The sequence below is a fragment of the Opisthocomus hoazin genome, chromosome 1, assembly GCF_030867145.1.
Source record: "Opisthocomus hoazin isolate bOpiHoa1 chromosome 1, bOpiHoa1.hap1, whole genome shotgun sequence".
Taxonomy (NCBI): Eukaryota; Metazoa; Chordata; class Aves; order Opisthocomiformes; family Opisthocomidae; genus Opisthocomus; species Opisthocomus hoazin.
The window spans coordinates 96,867,077-96,881,043 of NC_134414.1; the positions used below are offsets into that span (position 1 = coordinate 96,867,077).

The 13,967-nt window shown below is 41.0% G+C and overlaps 1 protein-coding gene across 9 annotated transcripts in view; it reads right to left on the reverse strand.

Annotated features, from left to right (window-relative positions):
* TAB3 (TGF-beta activated kinase 1 (MAP3K7) binding protein 3) overlaps positions 1-13,681 on the reverse strand; it is a 50,483-nt gene extending 36,802 nt beyond the window's left edge. For 3 of the 9 annotated variants that reach the window (XM_075430141.1, XM_075430065.1, XM_075430074.1), the window contains exons 1-2: positions 13,457-13,680; positions 5,699-5,849 (exon numbers count right to left, since the gene is read on the reverse strand). The gene's annotated coding sequence lies outside the window, so the exon portion shown is untranslated. Of the gene's footprint in view, positions 1-5,698; positions 5,850-7,255; positions 7,398-13,456 lie in introns of all 9 variants that reach the window. The other 6 variants (XM_075430113.1, XM_075430102.1, XM_075430091.1 and 3 more) reach the window with 3 other exon arrangements.
* Positions 13,682-13,967: the final 286 nt, after the last annotated feature.

Genomic DNA, 13,967 nt, shown 5'->3' on the forward strand with positions numbered 1-13,967 from the left:
TGGTAAAGCAGTAGTAAAAGAACTGCTTGCAACATTCTTTACGCTAAAATTGCCCTAGTATTTGTGCTGTGCTCAGTGCTATTCTCCTTCACAAGCACAGAAGAGTGCAACAAATACTCATCCAATTGTGAGTGGCTGCAGATACAAGCTACAAGAACGCAAAATTCTTTCTTTCACCTGATATGGTACAGTGGTTTCTCTGCTTAGATGCTGCAGCAAAGGAGGAGACGTGGTATTAAGCTAGTTCTTCAGCCAATCTCCCCATTTCTTTACTGTTAACGAGTGGCAGTTTCCATACGTTTTGTAGACAGCAACAATATGGAGCATACCCAGCTCTTCATTTAGACACCAAGAATTTCAATCTGAAACACAGATCTTGTGGTCTAACTCCCTCGAGTCTTAGAAGAGCCTTATTTGCCGAGAACACAGAGGGAAAAAAAAACAACCAAGGTCATGTATCTTCCCACAAATCAAGCACAGTCTTGTATACAACAGGAGGTTAGACAGCAGAAAAATCAAAGGTTTAAAATAATTTGCAGTCACCCCCCTGCCAGCCAAACACAGTGCCACCAGAGTACTCCCCTGAAGCCAATAACTAACAAAGAATATCTGCCCTAGACACAAGCAGCACAAAGCAACAGATTTGTACATTTCAGATCCAAAAAAGCCGTTGAAAGCAAAAATACGTCAAAATAACATTGTCATTTGATGCCTTGATTCTGAAATCATAGCATGAGTAGTCACACCCTCTGCTTCACCAAACAGCCCAATGACTTCCTTCAGAATTCTCACAAACGTCACACACAAACAAATCACAGCTCGAAGCATTTGCATGACCTGGACTCAAGTGTATGCTTTGTGTTTTCTCCACTTTAGAAGAGAGCGAGGAGAGGGAAGAAGCTGAAAATCTTTGACATTTACAGCACTGCTTAAGCACAAGCCTTATTCAGAAGGGTACCAGCACAAGAAGGACATGGAACTGTCGGAGCGGGTCCAAAGGAGGGCTACAAAAATGATCCGAGGGCTGGAGCACCTCTCCTATGAGGACAGGCTGAGAGAGCTGGGGCTGTTCAGCCTGGAGAAGAGAAGGCTGCGGGGAGACCTGATTGCAGCCTTTCAGTACTTAAAGGGAGCCTATAGGAAAGATGGGGACAATCTTTTTAGCAGAGACAACAGTGACGGGACAAGGGGTAATGGTTTTAAACTAAAACAGGGTAGGTTTAGGCTGGATATAAGGAAGAAATTCTTTACAATGAGGGTTGTGAAAACACTGGAACGGGTTGCCCAGAGAGGTAGTGGAGGCCCCATCCCTGGAAACATTCAAGACCAGGTTGGACAGGGCTCTGAGCAACCTGATCTAGTTAGTGGTGTCCCTGCTCGCTGCGGGGAGGTTGGACTAGATGACCTCTACGGGTCCCTTCCAACCCAAAACTTTCTATGATTCTATGATTCTATTTTGTTCTCCTTGTCATTCTTTCCCTACAGGACGGAAAGCAATGCTACACTTCAGACAATAAAGCACTTTTACTTTATTTTGAAACAGAATTCAAACCTACCTGAAAATTAGATATAAACATACTTCTAAAATGCTATGAATAAGCACATTTTAACAATACTTCTTCTAAATAGGACCATGCATTTGAAAATTTGTTTTCAATACCTGAACAGCCAGATGAGCTGAGCAATACTGTAACGGGCCTGTTAAGTTAGACCATAGCTCATATGCAGATTCTCTATTCCTTCCAATTGATGGAGAAATATGCCAATTAAGTATTTAGATACCTCTGTAAGATGTTTGTTCCTTTGACTCAGCATAAGATTTGAAAAACAAAGATAATTTATCTTTTAAAAAAACCCTTATAATACAATAGTCACTGATTCTTACCTTAACGACTATCTCACATCACCAGTTTTCCACTAATCAATTTCAGCACTGATTAAAGTTTGGGGTTTTTCTTAGCTAGAAAAAGAGTGGAATTCTTTTAAAAACTATTTACCTGAGAACTACAATTAAAAGAATCCCCAGTCACCAGATTTACATAACAGTACAGTATTTTAGCAAACTTTTCTGCCAAGAAGGATTACTAGGCTCCATTCAGGGTACACACAAGAGCTTGGATACCCAAGGCCCACTAATTCTCTATTATTGTGTAAACAGTTTAACCTATGGAGTTACTGCTAATTCAACTTTCTTATTACATATTTTGTCTAATTTTGAGGTTGATTTAAAATAAATCTCTCACAAATTTGAACACTTGTAAAATAAAACGTATGTTCAACTCTGTACATACTTGCTCAAATACAGGATCTCTATTACTCTGATAATTTGTCAGATTTATACACCCAACAATTCACTTTGATCAGAAGAGCAACTTTCTGCATATTTGAACAGTAAATTAACTGGACACAGACAAAATACTCTTCTAATGAGACACTGCCTTTATAATAAACAAATTTCCAAGTATATGTGAGAGTAGAGACATTCTTTATTTAGTTACACATGCTCAATTCAACTGAACTGATTCCAGAATAAACAGAAACTGCACATAAAGAAAAACAGGCATACATTTAAGCTACAAGTTCAAACACTATAGTTTTGACCACCTACTTATTCATGTCAAAGTGTTCACTATGTACACCAAACTTGTCACTTATTGAACACCATCATGAAAGAAGAATAACAAGCATGCTTAAATTGTATGCAGGGTCAGAATTTTTAATAATTTATTACAAAAATCAACTTTTAAAATTGAAATTATTACTTTCAAATAAGAGTCAAAGAATTAAAGGAAATTTCATTAACAGAAGTCAAAATTATAAATAATTTTGTAAATTGGGAACATATACAACCACTTTTACCGAAATGAAATTGAACTTTTAAATGTATTTTACACTTTTAAGTCTGTTTTTAAATTACCAGTGTAAAACAAATACGTCTCTTTAGAGAAGACTATATAACTGAATATACATAACCTAGGCTAGTCTAGGAGACAGAAGAAAGACTTAACTAACTAGTAAATTCTGTAACATTAGAACTTCTGATTAAGGTGCTACCAAATGCTGTTTCCAGAAAAAAGGGAGAAGAAAAGAAATTCCTAAACATCAGAAGTGCAAAATACTTAACAGAAGAAAAATTGAAAAAAAACCCCACAAAAAACTACAAACATAACTACACCCGAATATCAAGTTTCTTACAAACTTTAACAGGGAGCATAGGGCTGCAGTCTACATGCCTCTGTGCAGAGAGGCAGAAATATACAGTTGTAAGGGAAAATAAATACTGAACATCCAAATCCATCCATTTTTTCACCCAGCATACAGTGTCACAACTGAAAACACCAAACAAACAGCAGCAATCCCAGAAAAAGAGAGGGAGTTTTGCTATTGTTGTTGAAGTCTGAAAAACATTAAAAACTGAAACGAGCACAAAAACCCTTTAACTTCAGGAAGTAAGTTTTGGAGGAAAAAACCTCTGTCCAGGGAAGTATATATCGTCATAAAATGCTTAGCTATAGCACAAACTCTGGGTGTTTCCACAAGACAAATTATCACATAGGAAGTCTTGTCTAGCTGTTTCATAATCACTTTAAAACAGCAAAAACACTGAAAAAAAGAATTTGCTTCTCCTTTCCTTTGAATGCTTGCTCCTCCCAATGCACTAACAAACATCTAGGGACCAAATGGCGAACTGAACATTATTAAAGCTGAACTTCGATTTATAAACCCTAAATACTAGCTCAATTTGGATCACCTCCCTGATTCACCTCAAAACCCCATGAAACCTTGTGCCACAAACAGGGATACAGAAGCAGGCAGTCAGGGGCAAGAGAGGGGTGTTAGATCAAAATGTCACGATGAGATCTCACCAGGAAGACCTCAAAAGTAGAGAGACCTGCTCACCCTTTAGGTGAGACAGAAAAGACTACTACAAATTAGACTATCCCATTACAAAAGCAGCCCAAGTCACAAATTTTTTATTCCATTTAGCAGATTTCCTTCTGGGACACACGGGCACCTCATAGTTGCAACCACCTATGCAACCTATAGTTCTGGCTGCAGCCAGTATATCTGGGTGGTCACACTTAGTGTTTTAGACACTGAAGAAAAACGGATAACATTTCTAGAAGTCTTATTTTCAAGGTTAAATGACAGAACAATCAGCATCCCTGTGAAATCCAACTAATCTACATTCAAGCAAGCCAGGAACCTAAACCTTTGAGAAGGGCTGACTGTTTCCAACTTTCCTGAAAACCTGCCTTTCTGAGTCTTAATTTTCTTTTCTGTTTGGAAGAATCGGGAAGAATTCTTAGCCTTGACCACAGTAAGAACAAAGCTATTAGCCCAAATTAGATGTGAATTAATTTCAGGGATTAGCAAATAAGAAGAATCACAGAACAGAGGCAGAAGGGCAAAACAGCTATACTGTGCTTGAAAAATGTTAGTATTTTCATATGAGATGCATAGAAGTGATATGCCTTTAATCCACAGAATCACAGCATGTTCGGGGTTGAAAGGGACCTCTGTGGGTCATCTAGTCCAACCCCCCTGCCGAAGCAGGGTCACCTACAGCAGGCTGCAGAGGACCTTGTCCAGGCAGGTCTTGAATATCTCCAGGGAAGGAGACTCCACAACCTCCCTTGGGCAGCCTGTTCCAGTGCTCCGTCACCCTCAGAGTGGAGAAGTTCTTCCTCATGAAAGAATTAAAACACCTAAAAAGAAGTTTGCAATCCCCACAGACCCCTCCTAAAAAGTTTAACAATTACATTAATATATTCAAAAGTTACTCATGTTTGACTATGTAACTTATTTCATAAACCTAACACAATATATGCACAATAATAACCTATTATAATTCAATCTTGATGTTTACACCTTAGTAAACTCATTTAATGTTTAAGCATTCTTTTTTTTCATAGCTAGCAATGTAATTAACCATTAAAGGAACCCTAGTTAAATACTGTTTAATACAATTTAAATATAACCATTTTACTGCTTATTAAGAACACACTCCTGAAATAACTATCACAATACTTCCTGAAGACTGGAAAAAAGCAAGCAATTTTTTTGTAGAATACCTGTCTGCTGGATAATATTCTAATAGCATTCTTTCACATTGAATATACTATCAGGTAACCAAGCAACTAAGATGCTCATACTACACAACATGGGATCATTGCTACTCATGAACAAACAATCCAAAACATGAAGTTTTTCTGAACGCTTGAAATTTCTTATAGATTAATAAAAACTAAATTTATGATTATGTAACATATTTACATAATTCACAAATTCTACTACACACAGAAATAACTTGCCCTACAAGTTTAAGTATACCATACACTTGCTGGGAAAACAAACCAAACAAATAACCCCACCCTCCAAACAACTGCAGTAAAAAAAGACTCAGGGAAAGCAGAAAAAAAGAAAGGTCTAAGCAAGTCTAAATGCATTTCCCCCCAAGCATGTAGAATTTTCATTTTCTGAACAGACTAAATAGCCTGTACCATAAACAGTTTCATTTAGCAACGAGTGCAGCTTACATAAGCATGTGGCAGTCATCTTAACCATTTTTACTGATGGCAATACAACCAACAGCAGCAAAAAAAAAAAGTATATAAACACGCTCAGTTTAGAAAGTAGCATTTAGGAATTAATTCAAAATATTAGTAGCTTTTACTATAAAATACTGCTGACATACCTTAAACTCAAATATTCTGTATATAGACAAGTGGATCCGGTAGACCAATGATTATGCTCAGGCAAATGTATTCAGAGTAGCCCCAAAGCAGAAAGCAGAAATTTGCCACTGTCATGACAGCACAACATCAGTACTTTTTGGAATCTGTGTTCTATCACATAATAAAAACATAAGAACAAGATATTAAAATGTTAATGTCATAATTACTTCTTTACCTTGTGAATCAAAGGCCACAAATGAAAAAAATACTTAAACCTTTTTCTTTCCCCTCTTCTTCTAGCACTCTAAGTACTTATGAAATCCTAACCTTTCTGACCTTTCAAAAAACAAGAGACATTAAGAGAATTCTTTAAACTTCTTTACAGAAAGATGGACTAAACAATGATCTGTGATGTAGATTTTAACAGGAATCAAGGGCGTGGGGCGGGGGGGAAAGACAGGACCAGAAAAGGACTGGGGGTTTCATTGTTTGGTTTTGTTTTTTTTAACTGAATTCACAGAAGAACAGAGTCAAACTTCTTTCCTGTCAGTTCCCTGACACCACTTCCCCTTCATCCAGTTCTTAGAGATATGAAGTCCATGAAAAGCAGTCCCCACACGGACCGTCTCAGTGAGTCCAAGACTGGCAATAAATAGTTTTCTCCACCACTCCCAACCACCAGAGGAGTAAGTAGAATTTTCTCTTTGAGAAGATATTAATTCCTTAAAAGGTGAGAGAAGTAGCACCTCTTCCCTCATCTCTTCTGTTGTTTCTAGGAGGGGAATCCTCCACCAGTCTGAAGACACCTGTCCACTAATGCTGTGTTTTGACCTCTCACTAATGGACATACCTGAGAACAAACTGCACCAGGACTTCTGGAAATGAAAAGCCCAGAATTGAACTGCAGAGATAAGAAGCCAACAACACAAGCCTCCGTGCCCTGATCACATCTTGGGTAACATATGCTTTTAGGAGACCTGCCACATATGTTTGTTATAACTTTTACAGAAAGTGGTCTTAGTTAGGGAAAAACAGCTTTCAAGTGACTGGGTGTTCCTCCAGAAATAGAAGTACTGTTTGTCACAGTACCAGCAACGTCTGTGTTGTTGGTACTTGTTTCTCGCAGAGTAACAACAGGAAAGCTCAGTGAAGATCCCTCCATGTTCACATCGCTGTAGGAAGATGTCATTCAGTTAAAGGTACTAAAACACCAAGACCTGCTGTACAGAGTTGCTGAGAGCAAGTTTCTTTCTTGTCTTTGGAGAATGTAAAGTTGTCCCTTACAGAAACCACTAATTCATCTCCCTCTCACAGACACCTTCCTCCTAGATGAAGGAAATTACTTCAACACTTTGGTGACTTTTTGACTCTTTTTCTCTCTTTTTTTTTTTCTTTAGTACAGTAGAAGACCATTTCTGAAGACAGATCAAAAAAGCTGATATTACTTAGGTCTCTCTTAGGCCTAAGGCTACCTTCAGCCTCATTTACCTCAACTCCCAAATCTGGAAAAGGATTGTCAGGTCAAACATTTACTTAACTTCGAACTTTCTTTAAAGCAAAAGAAGCATTTACAGTACCTCGAGAAAGGGTTTTGAAAGCAAAGGGGCAGATTTCATTTAAGAGGGTCTACATTCTGCCACTTATAAACTTCATTCCACTGCAACAGATATGATAGAAACTGCTTTCCCCCTTCTGTCCCATCTTTCTTTAAAGTGGATACTGCAAGAAAATAATAGTAAAAGAATATGTTTGCTACAGAAAGTGCCAGTAAGCTCAAATAAACACAGAAGGAAGCTGAATGTGAACATGGACTTATGTCACTGTCACTACCCGCTCCTGAAAGCGGTACACATTGATGGCCAACATCTTCAATACAGAAGCAAGAAAGTAAAAAACTGCATACATCGTCCTGAACAATGACTCAAAAAGCTCCTAAACTCACAACACATGAAGCATTTTCAGACCAACAGTGAGATCTGTTTTGAAATATGTGCATAAAACACTGATGCTCACGAAGAAGGAACAGCAAGCAAACTTTTATAACCACATTTTCACAATGCTGTCCTAGCAGCAGGAAACGAAGCAGAGACCCAGACTAAAAAAAACTGTTACCCCATGCTGTCCATTTGAGACTTACTAGTAAATTGAAAAACCCATGCTAATCTACAAAAGCACTGACAAAAATGTCTCTTTTCAAATATAATTTCATATAAGTGTTCTGAGTTCAGTTACAACATATACTCGGCAATTCCAAGATTACTGAAGTCACATCTGTACACTACCAGATCACCTAGCTGCTAAAATTTGATTTGTACCAGGAAAGGACATATAGTGGCACTTCAGTAGAGTTACCCAAAAGACAATATAAAGTTTTTACCATCTTAAAGTCAGCAATGGGAAGAAAGATGATACCTGATGTAGAAGTGCTTGCTAGTAGAAATTTATCCTATTAACATTTTTTGAGCAAACATTAAGTAACAGAGTGAAATTGTACCAAATTAACACTTTGCCTTATCTGGACATGTCATTTCTGATCTAACTTAAGCAGGATTACGGTGAGAATTACTATTCCATCAAGATAATCTTAAGAATTTCAGGAAGGAAAGGCAGATACATTTCAACAGCAATGCTCCACAAAATACCTTGTGTCTGGCTTACTACTTCTGCAAGCTGATCTTCAAGAACATCAACATGAAAGTCAAATTTTACATTCCTTTCATAATTTGCACAACGTTTCCACGTTAGAAAATAAAAAACAAAAAAAAACCAGTAACACTCTCTACTTGCTCTGAACTGTTATTGATCCCATGCCCAATGCCAAAAAATAAAGAAAACAAATCCACAACTCTTTCAAGTGCTACGAATAAATGTCCACAGCTCGAGTTATGCCAAAGTATACATACTCCCCACAGAACAGAAAGAACTACACTTGAGAATTTATACCAATGTGACAAACGCTATGACATACATTGAACAAAACAAGACTTTTGCCAGCTACTTCAGTAAGTTGTGACATTATAAACCAGTACAAATTTTTCAAACATATGAGAGACTTCAGGACAAATTACCTTAGAACAGAACCAAACAAGGGCAACATAAAAGCTTAAAGCTGCAATGAGACTAAAACACTAGCACTGCTGTGGATCTTGTTACCAAATCTGCTAAGAAACAGTCAACACTGAATACGTTTTAGAAAAGTATCTGATTTTTTTTTCTGCCACAACATCCAAGACAAATACTGGTAGTATTAGAATGTTTTCTTTTAAAAGTATTCCTAGATCAACCATGATTTCACAGAAATTGATCCACTTTTCAAATTAATATATACTTTAGTGGATACGCAATTTCGTCTGAAAGCAAGTATTTCATTAAAGCGCACTGCATGTGGAACATGATTGAACATACTCTGCTGAAACGCGTTTTTAAGAAAAAAATCTTAATTATCCACCAGCAAGCCCACATGCAGGTACGAAAACATCTATACTTAAGCCTGACAGTTCAGTTACTGAACATTACTATAGCAGAACAACCTTTATCTCTATTTGTAGCTTTACCGTTTGCTTACAAAGCCATCCTGCTTTATACAACTCTCTGAAAAAAGCAAAAGGAGAAGTAATTTTCTTCACAATAGAACTGGGTAAAGATGAAACCTGGTAATACACTGAAGATTTTTTAAAATATCACTACTTTAAATGCTGGCCCTGAATAAAATAAAGCCCACCTGGAGTTCAAGAACTAATGCTTCTTAAGAACACAAAGCTGTACATAACCTTAACAGAGATGACATTGTTCACTTTTATACTACAGTGCCATGCTGGCTATTATGAAACAGTACTTGAAGAGGGAGAAACCTTCAATGTAGTCATCAGTGGGGTGTAAGAATACTGAAACGTTAGTTCCACTCTGACATTAAACTGAGACACACACAGAGTGTGATCTATCCAGTCTAATTAATCTTCAAAAAGAGAAAAAGAACAAGGAAATGCCCAGACATGAAGCCCTCACAGCCCATCTTGACCTGTAAGGTTTATTAGCAACACTGTAACTGTGTCTCACCTTCTTATTACATACTGAATTTTGCCAGATGTATTTCTGCTTCTCATGTCAATAAAAAGGCTTCAGTGATGTTTTTTCTGGTAGTTGTGCACATGAGTCTTCTGGATACTAATACCACAGTGCCACCTTTTAAGCACTGACTGACACAGCACAGAAGTCGCTGACCAACTATCCACCGCAGAGCAAGAGATACTCAGAATGGACACTCAGTGGCACCGAACCATCTACGCTATCAGGTCAGACTTAGACTGTCTGTCTGAAGCTGGAGAGACAAATTTGCATAGCATTACTAGCATATTCACAATCCGAAAGCATTTCAAAGGACAACTTTGAGTGATACTTCAAGATCTGGCCAAGTACAAGAACCTATTCTAGAAATGTTTTCAACCAACACCTTCAGCATTTGCATACATGAGTCTAAACAAGTATTTCAAAACTGTCATCTTTCCCTTTGGAAAGAATGCTTCACACATGCAAACTGACACCAGGACATCAGCACACATTCAATCTCAACAGAACGATTCTTGGTCTTTCACAAGAACAAGACAGCTGATACCTCCCTCCAGACAACACTTTAATCTATTATGCCCACACAGAAATAACAGTCTACAGAAAATTTACATCATTTAGATAGCTGAAGGACAGCTCCAACTTGCAAAAAAAGGGCAAATACCAGAAAGGTTTGGCAGGGATTTGAAAGTAGTACCAGTAATACCCTAATATCAGTCACTGCACTTAGGCACCAGCGCCAATTTCCACTTTAGCTTTATTTTTCTGTTTGAGTAAAGACAGTAACAGCAACAGCAAAAAATATTGCGAAACCACAAGTCACAGAGATTTCTACCTTGTAACTTGAAACACTTCCAGTCAGAAATAGTCCAAAAGATGCTTATGAAAAAGTTTCCGGCTTTGTATAAACTCTCTTAGTTTCACTCTCCATGTCACCTGCCTTTTAAATGTATCATGTAACAAAAATAACTCCCTCACCGCAGATACCTCCAGTTACATTTATGAGTGCAAACACAGGTACATACACACCAGGCACTGCACCTACTTCAGCTCACAGCAGTGGAAAGAAGAGCATCATGCAGACACTCCTAGAGCAAAATGCGTCCTACCATAGTTGAGTTGGACAACTAGGCTTACACGACAGACTTGACATTATCCAAAGTTTACTAGATTTGATGCTTTACTCAATGTTTGGTTAATCATAAAAAAAATCTTCAGTGTCAAAGAACTAAATCAAAGGCTTTTGCTTGTATTGTTAGTCATTTTTCTAAAACATTGCAGCTGTAGAAGTAAAGATTTGAACTAACATTGCACTTGAAGATACAGCTCTTTGAAAAATAACTCAATAAAGCTTCTTCTTAAGTTTTGCATTTATTATGTACTGCAGTACCTAGAGAACCACTGAACTCTGGCCCTAACCAAGCATACTTTTTCAGGTCATACTTTGAGGCTACTTATGCTATTTAAAAACACATACAAAGCAAATCATCACAGGTTGACAGTCAGGAGAAAGCATCCACAGACCAGTGCAACGAAAAACTTCATCTAAGCACCACAGAATTTTTGAGGGGGGACAGAAAGAGAAAAGCTATTACCCCATAACCTTAAGAATCATATTAATGTATATTCTCTTGGGCCACTTCAAAGGAATCCTTCACCATTTCGTTTACCATTACCCCTCTGCAACTCAATGGACAGACATCAGCATAGACATAATCACCAAAGTTGGGCGGAAAAGATGACATGTTTTCATAATACCTCTTCAACTTATCTTGTCTTCCTCAAAACAACGACTAATGGAAGGAAAAAGGAGCCTTGATGAGATCCAGGAAACAAGGAGAAAGAAGGGACACGGAACTCATAATACCCTCTTTACATTTTTCTGCAGTCACTTACAGTAAAAATTATGACCCAAGCCAGGTAAAAATACATCATAAAAGTCTAGTTTCATAACAAGCATCCACCACACTTATCTAGTTCACTGTACCTAAATCAAAAGATTTAAGATTAAAGGCAGACTCAAGTGCTGATTTTATTATCCTTTACTAACATGCAAAATCTGATACATTAGTAATTTTATGGATGAACTGATGCAGTCTATATACACACTAATACAGGGTGTTATGGCACCCTTCAGACTGCTGCTATCAACTGACAGAATTCATAAGACACGATAAAGGGCAGGCTTTAAGAAATGTTGTGAAATACTTTAAGAATCCTGTTCCTTTCTCACTACCAAGAGGAAATGAATTTAACATTTCTTCTTTTTACATGAAATGTGTTAACTGAAAATATACTTGAAAAGGCGCAGAAGAAAGTATTACTCTTCTCACAGATCTGGAAAACAAAACTAAAGCTATCAGAACAGACACTGATCTTTGACCATGCAGGCTTTACTGGTAAGTTTTAAGAGTTCTTTCACACTAAGCCTAGGAAAACAAAACTGGTCAAGTGGACCTGTTACAGAGCATAAGCCTATAAAGAATTACTACTCATTTTTGTAAGAGTGAACACCAGCACTAAAAATAACAGACACCTATCGATACATCAGCAGGACGGGTTGGCCTATCCACTCTCAATATTTATTTAGAACGGAAGAATAGGGGAAAAGGAAAGCTACAGTACAACATCAAGCTGAAAAATCTTGAAATGAGGCTATAATAAAAGCATTACAAATAGCTATCTTTTTAGCTAATGTCTTTATTTAGCTCATATTTACTGTATTCATCAGCTATAAAGCTATTAATAGACTACTAATGGCAACTTGAAATTGGTTACCACTGAAACCTTCAAAGACAATTTTACGCATATTTACCCGAACACAGTGTCTTGCCTTAAGTTCTCCCCACTACCTTCCAGTGTGGCACACCCGGGCCATTCCGTTTTTTCTTGGTGACAGGGATTCTCTACCAAACTCCTAAGTACAGCTCCTCTCAAGCCACCTAAGCAACCGCCTTTCCCCTCCGTGCCTTCTCCTTGCTAAAGCAAGGGAAAGAACAGCCAGCATCGCAGTGCAAAGTCATATCTGACCGAGGGGAAAACGCACCAACCGCACAGCCAGGCGCCGACGCCGGAACGGCACCAAGCCGTGAGGAAGAGGAGCATCCTTCCACCACAGCCACCTACACCAAAAAACCACATCAAACCAGCAGAAACCCCAAGCTATGCTTCCCGGCAGCCGGGGAGAGCTAAAACCCGACCCGCAGAGCAGGCTCTGGACAGAGCGCGGGGAAGGCCTCGCTACCTTCGGGGCCTTCTGCCCCCAGGGCCGAGCCACAGCGCCCGCAGCACCGCGCCGCAGCCCGCACGCCGAGCGGGCGGCGACAGCTGTGAATTTATTTGCTTTTTTAACCCCCTTTTTTTCTTTCCCGCACCGGACGAGCAGCCCCTGCTAAGCGGGCACCAGGTCCCGGGCGGCCAACCCGCCCCCCCCCCCCCCCCCGAAGGGCTCCAAACACACGGAGCGAAGTTCTCTCCCTGCTCGGTGCGTGGGCGTGCGGCAGCCCCAGGGCCGGGAGCGGCGGGGGGGGGCGGCGGCACCCTCCTAGCGCCGCGCCCCTGCCCCCGCGCCCCGCCGGACACCCCCACCCCAGGCCGCGTCCCCCCCCCCGCCCGCCTCCCCCTAGGCCGGGGTCACCCCGCCGAGCGTCGCCCCCCACCCTGACGCGGCACCCCCGGCGGCGGGGCAGCCCCAACGCCCCCCCCCCCCTCACCGTGCTGCGCTGGGGGCTCGGCTCCGGCGGCGGCTGCATGCCCGCCCGCCCGCCTCTGCCCCGGGGCCTCCGGGACGGCGACAGCTGGGGGGGGGAACGGGACGGGACCGGCACGCGAGGCGTTCCGCGCGGGCCCCCCCGCTCCTCCTGGGCGCGAGCCGGCGGGGGGGAGGGGGGGGGGCGAGGGAGAGGCGCGTGCCCCCCCGGTGAGGGCGTGCGGAGCGGGGGGGTGGGGGGAGGGGAAGGGGGGGCCTGGACAGTGGCGCGCGACGGGGAAGCGCTTCCGGGATAGGCGGGCGGGGCCGCACGCTCAGCGCGCGGCGCGGGGAGGAGCCCGGCGTGCGCCGGCCCAGGCTCCGACATGGCGCGGCCCGCGCGCCGCCCAGCCCCCGCCCTCGCGAGATTTGGGGGCGGGGGCTGGGTAACGAACGGCCACGGAGCGGGGGCGGGAAGGGAGGCGGCGCGGCCGGTGTGGAGGAGGAGGAGGAGGAGGAGGAAGGCGGCGGGAGGC